Consider the following 12,744-nt stretch of genomic DNA (forward strand, 5'->3'; position numbering starts at 1 on the left):
ATACCTAAAATGTTTTAAAAACCCTCTAATTCCACTGGTTTCCTAGTTTGACCAGTTGGAATAAATATTTTTCCTGGGTGATTTCTAGACCGTTCCCAGTTAGAGTATAAACCCGAGAGCAGATCTAATATAGCACGATGTGCAGATCTATCATTTAATGTAACCTTGGGGTTACCACGACCCTTTATAAACCATTTCACAATACTTTGCTCTGGGTTTAATGAGAAACGGACCTTTACTCACATTAAGCCCAGCCATACCGTTATTAAAGGTCAGCTATCGCTCGTGCTGACACTGTAGCGGCACCCCGGTGTAGTAGGGGTTTACGCCGCTGAGAAGGTGTCCTTTCCCCCAAGAATGAAGTCAGCTAAAGCATAACAGATTCCCAATAATTACGAATCCAAGTAATAGCCATCCCCTCCAAGCACGAGACGAGACTCTGTGTTGAGGGTCAAAGTAGGAATAATGTTTATTCTGCAACTCGGGCTTTTATGCCGTACAACAACTCCTCCCCGTATCCGGAGGAGATAATACATTTACAGTGGGAGTCACTCCCACTGTACCGGGCAGAATATTTCACAAATATTACAGGTTTAATAACACACACAATATATAACGAAAATGCAATGTGCTACGTGTATTAGGGAACGGAGATCTAAGGGAACAATATACGTGAAAATCCCCTAGATCGGTTGGGCCGTTTGCTAGATACACGTTTGCACCATTTACTCAGGAACCATATAACATAAACAAAAACTCTCTCTTGGATCCGGTGTCTCTATTTCGGTACTTTGGATCTGTCGACCAGTATGGGCGTACGTTACCGGTAAGGTTGAAATTCGTCGTGTGGAAAGTTCGGGAGTGTTCGGTCATTAGTTCATGCGGTCAAAATGGCCGCGACCCATTGTTCTTTCCACGTGGCGGTGTGTACCGTACGGATCCACAAGTACCCGAAATCCACAATAATCCAAATACAACGGCAATTCTCCGAGATGGTATCTGTCACTCCAAAAGGGGTCTGTCACAGACACTAATTTAAAATTCTTGATATTTTCCGAGGCCGGATAAAGTAAGTGAATTAATTAACACTTGCAGTGCTGTACACGTGTGGTGCATGTGTGAGTACGGCTCTGCTGGAGGAAATACAATCGTGCGTGTGTACACAATATTACAAGGCATCACGGGCCGGCTAAACCACTGACGTGTGGAAGTGTCGCAGAGGTAATCTATTTCTTGCCTTTATTAGGAAGGAGGAATAAAGAACAGTCATCCTCTGGAAGTGACGATTTGTCTTTAAAGGCACGCAGTAAGCACCGCGTAATGTAGTGATTATGGTGACTGTCACTGCAGCCTGCATTCACAATGATCCCAAGGCCACCCCTAGTGGCTGCCACTCAAACAGTCAGTCACTCAGATACCCAGTGGGGGGGATTCCTGGCACAGTCCTGCACTTTGTAAGATCAACGTTTGGCTCCTCAGGCTCTGCACCAAGATGCAACGCTCCCCATAGAGATGCATTGCGTTAATCTATCTCTATAAAGATTGGCACAGAGCGGTGGTTTTTAGTCATGTGCCGTAATCCCCCAATCCTTCTCTGGTGTCAAGCATTGGATTGAATGTTTTGGGGTTCAAGAATATAAAAAGGCTATGAAACAGATACATGCATTATATACTTATTAAATAGTATAATTCTTTATTTTGCTGCTGGTGTCCCACTCCCTATGGTTTGGGGTAACCCAAAGTCTTGTACACAGAGCACAGCGTCTAATATTGGATAGCACAGTGCACCACCTAGTCTCAGTGTTACAGTATGGCTCAGTGAGAAGATCTCCTCTGCCAGGACAGACTATACAGGCAGCACAAGGCTTTACCCGTGGCTGCCACTTACAATATCTGTACTGAGCACTATGTGGCACTAACTGCTCCTATAAAGACAGTAATGAGTGGGAGAGTTTAACAAAGGATGTATTTCTATGTTAGTGTGTACTGTAATGAAAGAGTTAAGGACTTGGTTCACTCACCAGCAGATCTGATTCATGCTATTCTAGTAGTCAAAAAGGGGTTAATCTGGTGCAAACTAACGTTTTATATAATTTCCATAAAAAATTGAAAGCACTGATTTTCTCAATATTTGGCCAACTTACTCGTATTGCGTGAGTTTGGATTTGTAAAATCATCGTCAGCTCTGACTGGCCCTAACGCTGGTACAGATATGCCCACTTGGCTGGCGTGCATGAATGCCATGTACTAGGCCTGTGCTATAGATCGATTGGCACCTTTGTGCAGAGTATGCCTGTGTCAGCCTGTTAAACATAACCCAACAAAGGTATCAGACCTAGCACCCCTATAACTGTCTGCTGTCCACGGAGCTGGAACGTCAGCAGAGATAGTCTGCCAAGCGCCAGGCACCCTGCATTCCTTGGCACACACCTTTCATTCCATGGCACTACGTGTAATTATAAACACAGCTGCCAGGCAGAATCATTGAGAGCTTTCCATGTGCCCAGGCCAAAACCAGTTACACCTGAGCGACTGCATTCATCGGCCCCGGGCATCAGGAAGGGGGGGGGGAGGGCGAAGAATCGCTGCATGCATTTATAATGATTATCACTAGAGGAGAGGGCTGCCAGATCACTATCAGGGTTATTTACTAAACCACAGATTGTTTGAATTCTACCAGAGAATAAAACACAGAAAATGAAGCCCATGGAACAGCGCAGTCAGGGGAGTGGGCCTTGACAGAGCCAGGAGTAGGCAGGGGAGTAACCAGTTAAAGGGGTGTGGTTATTTGTAAATGGGGGTTGGAAGATAGGAGTATATTAAGCAGCCATTTTATGAGTAAGGGACATTTTAACGAAACTGACACTTACCTGGTAATTGTTTTGGCAGGTCTGTGTTGGTTTTTCTTTTGTCTTTCAGATCATGGCATCGATGGAAGAAATCCTGGAGGGAGTGAGAGCTGCTGTGCGGGATAGAGGACTGGCCTGGCTTCATGAGCAACTGGGGGCTCAGGGTCCCCCCCCTACAACCCCTGCGGCGGCTGCACGGCGTTCCATGAGGAGGGTGAGACCGCCCCAGCGGCTGAGCCCAGGCGTGGAGCCCGAAGTCGGCAGACGGAGGAGCCCGTCAGCGGAGTCTGTTGGGGCCCTGGATGAGGTAGCGGGCCCCAGCGGAGTGGAGGTACCGCGGCCGGCACCGTCTGTTCTACGCGGTGCTGGCCGGGCGCGGGCATCAGCTAGGCCGCGGCCTGCCACGCGGTGCGCACCCCGCCAGGAGGCGGCAGGCGGGACGGTTGCGGCTGGAGCCAGGACCCAGAGCGGATTGGATGGAGGGAGCAGTGAGCAGATGCGGCCCGGTGAGTCAGGGAATGGCGCTGGGGCCGGGCAGCGGGCGGGGGGCAGAGCGGAGGCCTCTAGAGACCAGGCGGTCCCCCTGATGGCAGGGGGAGCCCCTGTACAAGGGGACACAGTGGGGGCGGCCTATAGTGGGGCCAGGTGCAGCACTGGGGACACAGACGGCGGGTCCGCCCAGCCAGGTACTTTGGGGCAGGCAGGGCCCACGGCTTTGGTGGACCGGGGACGCCAGGAAAGGCAGGTGGAATCCCCATTTCACAAGGCGGCCCAAAGGGGGCCAGGTACAGCGTGTCGGGATAGCTCCCAAGAATCAGCCCAAGGCATGGAGGCAGGACGGGCTGGGAGAGAGCGGGAGGGCCACAGGGGCGGCTCCCAGGGGCGGCGGGGTCTCACACACAGCCCTAGGCTGCATCGCAGCAGGGAACAGCACGGCGTCAGTGCCAGGCGCGACAGGAGGAGGGTGGACGGGTGGAGGGGCAGAGAGAGGAGCAGGTCAACAAGCAGGCATAGTAGGAGGAGATCAGTTTCAGGGGAAGAGGAGGAGGCAGCGGCGCAGTGCGTCTGGGTCATCAGGCAGGAGCTCGCCAGGTCAGCGGCGCAGCGCTTACGGCCGGGAGGGCCAGGCAGGGGGACGGGACAAGGTGCGGAACTACAGGCAGGAGCGTAAGGAGGTTGGGCGGGTATGTGATCATGTGGACACACTACCCAGGTGTCGTTCTCCTTGCAGGTCACGCAGCCCTACACCCGCGGTCCTGAGGCAGGGCCAGGCTGACAGGAGTCGGCGCCAATTGGATGCTCCGGAGCCAAGCATGGCGGACGGAAGGGAAACGAACCCACGGCCTTCTGCGGCTTCGGGCTCAGGCGGTGAGTCAACTGTTGCACCACACGCAGGAACACTGTTGAATTGCTTAAAATCTTTCTTAGACTCATGGGCGGGTGGGGAAGTAGCTTCACCTCAGTTTGGGAGAGTGTGGACGTGTGAGAAGGGCCAAGGGTCGTCGGGTAGGGCCGAGGGTCCGGCACAGGATAGCGAGGTGGGTTTATCTGTGTCTGAAGCTAGTAAGGAGTCAGGGGAGAAGGTTGGTATAGGGGGCGAAATTACCGACGCTGCGCGGCAAAACGTGCACGTGTCTTTCTCGGGCCCATTAGGATGTCATCTGAAATTGGACGTAAAGGAAAAGATTTGGAAGGGTGAGTTTGTGGAGGTTTTTTCCCTCCTCCCGTTGGAGGAGTTTTTAGACATGAAGGAGGAGGACAAGAAGGACGCGAAGAAGGAAGAGGAGGAGAAAAAGCGTAGGTATCGGAAGATTCCCAAAACATTTGGGAACTGGCTAAGGGCCTTTTGTATCCTGGCCAGTGTGATAGGGGAAAAGTCCCCGGATAAATGCTCCCAACTGTTTTGCTATCTAGACGGGATTGGGGAAGCGTACCGGACTTACGGTGGGGTCGCCTGGTGGCGGTACGACGAACAATTTCGCCAGAGGTTAGCGGCGAATCCCAGCATGCGGTGGGATCAAATGGACCTCCCCCTCTGGATGCGACTCATGATGGCGCAGAAGGCTGCGCCCTTTCACGGGACGGCCGGTGCGGCCCCTGGGGGACCTGCATCGGCCGGGCAAAAGAAAGGCTTCTGTTGGCTCTTTAATGAGGGCCAATGCAAGTGGGGAACGTCGTGCAGGTTTAAGCACGAGTGCTCCGGTTGTGGGGGGGCCCATGGAGCCAGTCGGTGTTTTAAGCGAGGTAAGTCTGCACCAGGAGTGGGAGCCAATGGAGCGTCGGCCCCCTCCGCTGCCGCGGGGGGCAACCCCGGTGAAAATAGGCGAGATGCTACCGTGGCTAAAACAGTACGGTAACCACCAAGACGCCGAATTCTTATGGCAGGGTTTTACGGAGGGTTTTACAATACCGTTTCAGAGTAGGGATGTGGGGAGGTTATGCAGTAACCTCAAGTCGGTGGGGGAACACCCGGGGGTTGTGCGGGACAAGTTGCTGAGGGAGGTGAAGCTGGGTAGGATGGCAGGGCCGTACGCGGTTCCGCCGTTGCCTGACTTGAGGGTGTCCCCGCTGGGGGTAGTCCCCAAGAAGGAGGTGGGCAAGTTTAGGTTGATCCATCATTTATCATACCCGAAAGGGGCGTCAGTAAATGATGACATTGATGAGGCCCTGTGCTCCGTATCGTATGCATCATTCGACCATGCTGTCGAGTTGGTTCGGAGAGCAGGGCGAGGGGCTTTGATGGCGAAAGTGGATGTGGAAGCAGCATTCCGGCTCCTTCCTATCCACCCAGACTGTCACCATTTGTTGGGGTGTTTTTTCGAGGGTAAATTTTTCGTGGACCTATGCCTACCCATGGGTTGCTCCATTTCATGTGCGTATTTCGAAAAGTTTAGCACGTTCTTGGAGTGGGTAGTGTGTAAGGAAACGGGCGGGGGTACAGTGGTCCATTACCTGGACGACTTCCTGTGTGTGGGCCCGGCGGGGTCCGACAGATGCGCCCAGATACTACGGGTTTTTCAGAGGGTAGCGCAACAGTTTGGGATTCCTCTGGCTGAGGACAAGACGGTGGGCCCGACCGAGTGCCTGAGTTTTCTAGGGCTGGAAATTGACTCGGTCATGGGGGAATGTAGGCTGCCGGAGGAGAAGTTGAGGGTGCTCCGCCAGCAAGTGAACGCGGTAAAGGGCGCTAAGAAAGTTACGCTCCGGGGACTGCAGTCCTTGCTCGGAAGCCTTAACTTCGCTTGTAAGGTGATCCCTATGGGTAGGGTTTTTTGTAGATTGCTGGCTAGGGCTACCTGTGGTGTTCGGCTGCCGAGTCACTACATCCGGGTGTCTGTGGGCATGAGAGAGGACTTGGACATATGGGACCGTTTCCTCACTGAATTTAACGGGCGGGTGTTTTTCAGGGATGCGACAAAGGCATCTGGTGACACTGGGCTGTTTACGGACGCCTCGGGGAGCGTTGGCTTCGGGGCTTACCTTGGGGGCAAGTGGTGTGCCGAGGTTTGGCCTAAGGCTTGGTTCGAGAGCCCCTTGATTAGGAACCTTGCCTTCTTAGAGCTTTTTCCAGTAGTGGTAGCGGTATCGCTCTGGGGCAGGGAGCTCAAGGACAAGAAAGTTATCTTCCACTCTGATAATATGGCAGTGGTACAAGTAATTAATAGTCTATCGGCGTCGTCCCTTCCTGTGGTAAGGTTGTTGCAGCAGCTAGTGCTCTTGTGTATGTCTTGGAACATTGTCTTCAGGGTGCGGCACGTGCCGGGTCTGCTGAATGTGGTCGCTGACGCTCTGTCTCGTTCGCAGTGGGAGAGCGGTTTCGGGAAGCGGCGCTGGACGCGCAAGCGAAAGGGCAGGCGTGCCCAGAGGAGATGTGGCGGCTCGGGACGTCGTGCTTGGGCGATACATAAGGAGCTCGCTGGCACCGGGGACTTGGGCCGCTTATACAAAGGTTTGGAGTGAATGGGAGGAGATGATGTCGCAGGCGGGAGCGGGCGATTCCGCAGCCGGTAGGTTGGATACGCTGTTGTGGCTTCTTTGCAGGTTGGTGGCAGGTGGGTCGTCCCCTTCTAGGGTGGAGCGCTACATGTCTGCTCTGGCTTTCCTGTTCAAGTTTAACGGGTGGGAGGACTTGACAAAACATTTTTTGGTGAAACAAACATTGAGGGGATTCAAGAAAGGCAGGAGGTCGGTGGATGCGAGGAGGCCCGTGTCCTTTGCCACCCTTCAAGGGTTGGTGGGGTTGCTGAACGACGTGTGCATATCGGCATTTGAGGTAACTTTGTTTTCTGTGGCTTTCGTATGGGCTTTCTTTGGGGCTTTTCGAATTGGGGAATTGGTGAGCGCCAATAGGTCGGGGACAACGGGTCTCCGGTTCGAGGATGTGGTGGTCGAACAGGACAAGGTCGTGATCTGGCTCCGGCGCTCGAAGACGGACGTCTTCGGAAAGGGTAAGAAGATTGTCCTGTCCTCGCTACCAGGGTCTACGGTGTGCCCGGTGGTATGTGGGGACATGTTTTTGCAGATTCGCCCGAAGGTTGGTGGTTGCTTCTTGATCCACGAGGATGGGAGAGCGCTGTCGCGCTTTCAGTTCTTGCGGGTCTTTCGCATGGGTTTAACGAAATTGGGCTTGCAGCCCGGACAATTTGGTACACACTCCTTCCGTATCGGGGCTGCGACTGAGGCGGCGCGTCTCGGGCTAGGAGAGGAGCGGATAAAGCGGATTGGGAGATGGGAATCCATCAGGTTCCGCGCATATGTAAGGCCGGATAGGTTGGTGTGAATGGAATGTTGTGGCTGTGGGAAACGGGTGCTCTGCCGGATAACTGAATTTGTTTCTTTTCAGGCTTGGTCACTTGGCTGGTGGGTCACTCGTTTGTCTACTGGGCGGAGAAGAGGGCCGCAGTTCGGAGACAAGGCACACAACTGGGTTTTCTTCTGGACACAGTGGACCTTCGGTGGTTTGGTTTTCGGGGTTTCAGCTGGCAGAGCATAAGTGGGGAGATTTTCGGGATGTTATCAAGGGGGTTTGCCCCGGATATACTTTTAATTCACGGTGGGGGCAATGATTTGGGTTCGGTCCCCCAAAAGGTGCTGGTCAGGAGAATGAAGAGGGACCTGGATAGGGTACGGGAACTGGTCCCTGGCGTGGTAATAGTGTGGTCTGAGATGGTGCCGCGGTTGAACTGGAGGCATGCCAGGGACGGCGGCTGTGGCACGTTGCCGAGGTAAAGTGAATAAGGCCATGTCTTCATTAGGAGGATAGGGGGGGTCCCGGTGAGGCACTTAGAACTGGAGGGTATGTTGCCCGGTTATTTTAGGCGGGATGGTGTGCACCTGTCTGAGGTTGGGTGTGATCTCTTAAATTTAGGTTTCCAAGAAGGTATCGCTAAAGCCCTATTTATGTGCGGTGGGGGTCGCTCGAGACATTAAGGGGTCAAGTCTCTTGCTATGGCGGGATAGGGCTTGGGTAATTGGAAGGTAGGAGGAGTATCAAGTGGTTAGGCTAAAGTTAGGTTGGATTAGACCGGAGTGTTAAATGGTTTGTGGGTTCAAGCTCATCGGTGGCTCCGAACCAGGTGGTGTAGGGGGGTCTCGGTACACCCCTACAGTTAAAAAAGTTATGGATATGGGGCCTCTTTGGTAGGCCATGTGTTATGTGTTATTTGTTATTTATAATGTTATTTATTGTTATTGGTCGGGGTCATTGCCGGGGGTAATTTATGTACGGTGGGGGATGGGGGTAAATTTATATTATGTGGCAATGACCCCAATTTGTTACCTTGTTTATAATAATAAATAAAGCTGTGGACTTTTATATTCCAACAGAAATACGGTGTCTGTAAGTTATTGGGGGTTGGGGTAAACAGCGCACCTGCCGAATAATCGACTGTGCGCATGTCATGAAGCCCATGGAACAGCGCAGTCAGGGGAGTGGGCCTTGACAGAGCCAGGAGTAGGCAGGGGAGTAACCAGTTAAAGGGGTCTCGTTATTTGTAAATGGGGGTTGGAAGATAGGAGTATATTAAGCAGCCATTTTATGAGTAAGGGACATTTTAACTAAGCTGACACTTAGCTGGTAATTGTCCCTCCCACCCTCCCTGTAGTTTTGGAGTTCCCGTTTGGTCACAGCGGCGGGATAGGGCTTGGGTAATTGGAAGGTAGGAGGAGTATCAAGTGGTTAGGCTAAAGTTAGGTTGGATTAGACCGGAGTGTTAAATGGTTTGTGGGTTCGAGCTCATCGGTGGCTCCGAACCAGGTGGTGTAGGGGGGTCTCGGTACACCCCTACAGGTAAAAAAGTTATGGATATGGGGCCTCTTTGGTAGGCCATGTGTTATGTGTTATTTGTTATTTATAATGTTATTTATTGTTATTGGTCGGGGTCATTGCCGGGGGTAATTTATGTACGGTGGGACATGGGGGTAAATTTATATTATGTGGCAATGACCCCAATTTGTTACCTTGTTTATAATAATAAATAAAGCTGTGGACTTTTATATTCCAACAGAAATACGGTGTCTGTAAGTTATTGGGGGTTGGGGTAAACAGCGCACCTGCCGAATAATCGACTGTGCGCATGTCATGTAGAGAAGTCAGCGCGCACATTTTATCTCCAACTAACCCCACTCCTCATGTAGAGAAGCCAGTGTGGACATTCTATCAGGTTCTGAGATGGTTGCCTCACTCACTCAATTCTGAGATGGTTGCCTCACTTTTTCCACCTGCACTGTGAATGTTTACATGGTGTGTTCAATAAAAACATGGCAACATTTCATTCTTTGTGTGTTATTAGTTTAAGCAGACTGTGATTGTCTATTGTTGTAACTTAAATGATGATCAGATCACATTTTATGACCAATTTGTGCAGAAATCCATATCATTCCAAAGGGTTCACATACTTTTTCTTGCAACTGTACATACTACCTTCGACGAACAGTGCACACCATCGACCCATAGAGTGTTAATCCTTAAATCATGCTCACATCGCGGCCATGGCTGTAGCCAGAGGCTCCCCCGAACCTCTACAGTATAGCAAAGCCGACTGGCGTTTATACCCCCAGAGGTTGGTTCCTTAAACAGCCTAGTCACTCTCATGCTAGTTTTTAGCCAGCTAGCTTTATCATCCCACCTTACGAATGACAGAGCCGACACCTCTAATCTATGGTGCAGCTAAGCAGCAATCCATAGGTAAAACCCACATGAGGCTGATAACTAAGCTGCCCAGCACAATGAGTCGCACACAACCCACGGGCCCACTATTTAGACAACTATACCTGTAAATAAACTGGCTAGTACAGTGTTGTACATACAGCATCAGACTCCACACACTTGTGGGTACATCATTAAGCAATATAATAAAAAACAAATAGTGCATTACAATGGAATGCCACATGACTGTCACCGTTTGTGTACTATGTCGCTTGCTGTTCAGGCATCACTGGCCTGTTTTGTTGTGATTATGCAAAAATAAAGAATTAAAAAAAATAAAATAAAGAAAGTTGAATGAGTGTGAATTGGGACTGCAGAACTTCCAGTTCTTTCAATTCTGGTGTTCATTTGTTTTAAAGTCAAATGTTACCACCTGCTGGTTCAGTATGGCAACAACATGCTGACAAAGTTCTTACCACTAATTCAGAGCTGTCCAACTAGCAAACGTGGCTCTCCAGACTATTAGTAGTCCATGGCCACCACTCTTTTTTGTATTTTTTTTTATTTATTTTAAACTTATTTTATTGAGGAAAAGGCAACAGCAATGGATCCCCTGTTAATTCGGCAATGAAACTATTTGTTTTTTTATTTATAATTTCCTTATTGAAAGATTTTGATAGTTTTATTTTTCTCCATTCTCATATTTTGTACGTACATTGGAATAGTAAATATTTTACATGTATCATTGTTTGTGTGTCATTTAGTAATGTACAATCTGAAGGTCAATTTATTTTATACAGTATATGGATTGAGACAATAGAAAAAATACTGTAAAACCTTCATCCCCCCGTCTTCCGGTCTACCTGCCCTCTTCACCTCAACCAGGAAACCAGCACAGGTAAGTGATCAGATTATTTTTCTAATGGTTTAATAAAAAACGACTCTGGAAGAATCTGCTGGATTAACGGAATCCAGGAGAGAAATACTCTACAGGGTGTTGATCATTCACATTCCAACACGTTATTCAATATGGAGCGAGTTCTAATGAATTGCAACAATTAGGCTAACATAACAGAATTGGACAATATCTCAAACTTCTCTTTTTTCATTGTGGCTGTTTATATTCTCAAACTTGGCTCTGTTGGTCTAAATGTCGAGATTTGGTTTTACATTTAACAACATTTAACGTTCCGTTAATAAATCGTGTGACATGCCTACTATTGAATATTCTGACCTCACATGAGGTGACAGGTGAATGTGCTGTAATGTACAATATTAAGAAAGGCTCCCACTACACCTGGGCGGCAGGAATGATTACAATACCCATCAGCCCCAACACATATAATAATAAAATAAAAACCTGCCACGTCAAGGCAATCCTCTTAGGTGAGTCCTACACTGACAATTCCCTTTCGTGCCCAGGAGTAGAGGGTGCTTGAGCATGGGGCTTAATTTTGTATATTTGTATTTGCCTTCATATCACACAGCCATGTTACAATGCTGCCGTCCACCCCATGCGTTCCCTTGCCTTGACTTGGCAGCTGAGCTTACACTTTAACAGCCATTGGAGTGGAACTTAGAACCTCCAGATATTTAAATGTGCTGTGCAAATGTCCTGTAATAGTTTAATCATTTATCACATGCATCATAAGCAGCGGATTGGTACTTGTATAACAATATATTCCTCTCCCTCTTCCATCGGCTCGCTCATAACGTATCATCGGGAATTAACCTGTAACACAACCTGTTCTGACTGCACATTATCCCTGATACAGCAGACAATTCCCCAACCCCACACTATGCACTACCACTCCTGAACCCTCAGACAGCTTGATGGAGTGGCATTTGCTGTTTCTTTTTTTAAATCAATATTTTTCTTTTGCTTTCCAGTGTACCCTCTTCTTACATAAGTAACTTTGTCCACATGCAGAAAGCTTTTCTTTGTGGTTTTAGCCCCTGATTCTCACCCAGCCGTTGTTTTCGACTAGAAATGCAGAATGAAGCGGCTCAGAGAAGGTGGCAGTGAAGGTGTGTAAGTGTTGGATTGGGTCACATATCTGGTAAAAAGACATCTGGCCGGCCTCGTAGTCTAGATATATCCCAACTACCTGCAGTGGAGAATCCAGATTTAATGGTTTGACTTTAGAGTTGTATATCATTGAATAATCCCTATCATGTTGATGCAAACACCAGGATTGTAGCCAATGAAATACGTGTTTCCTTTCCTGTCTATACTGGGATAGGCCATGCCAACCATCCAGTTCCCTAATTCACTGGTCTCCACTTCCCAGTAATATTGTCCTGAAGAAAGCACATTCCTGCTCAAAATCTGGTAAAAATAAAACTTTTCCCGTGATTCTGGTCTCTCCTGGTTCCTATGTGTCCAGAATGCAGATTTAAAGTCACTTGAAACAATTACGTAGTGGGCCTGTAAAACGCACTCTTTGCTTGATTTACGAGATCAGTGAAGACAAGGTGTAAAGTCGCTGTGATCTGACCTTCATCTAGATAACCACTGTATCTCTTGCTGCCCTCCCTGTGCTGCTCCTCCATGTCCATATCAGCTATCTCTTGATCCCATCCTTCCAAGACAGATACAGGGTCAGTCTGGTTTTGCAACCCCTCAATAATTTGGATCTTCGTAGACAGCTCCTTCTTCTTTTTTTTGCAGTTGTTGGATTAGTTCTGAGACTTGGAGGACCATTTGATCCTTTTTCCTGGAGATCTCTCTATGAACTTGTTTCTCCT

The sequence above is a fragment of the Pelobates fuscus genome, chromosome 8, assembly GCF_036172605.1.
Source record: "Pelobates fuscus isolate aPelFus1 chromosome 8, aPelFus1.pri, whole genome shotgun sequence".
NCBI lineage: Eukaryota > Metazoa > Chordata > Amphibia > Anura > Pelobatidae > Pelobates > Pelobates fuscus.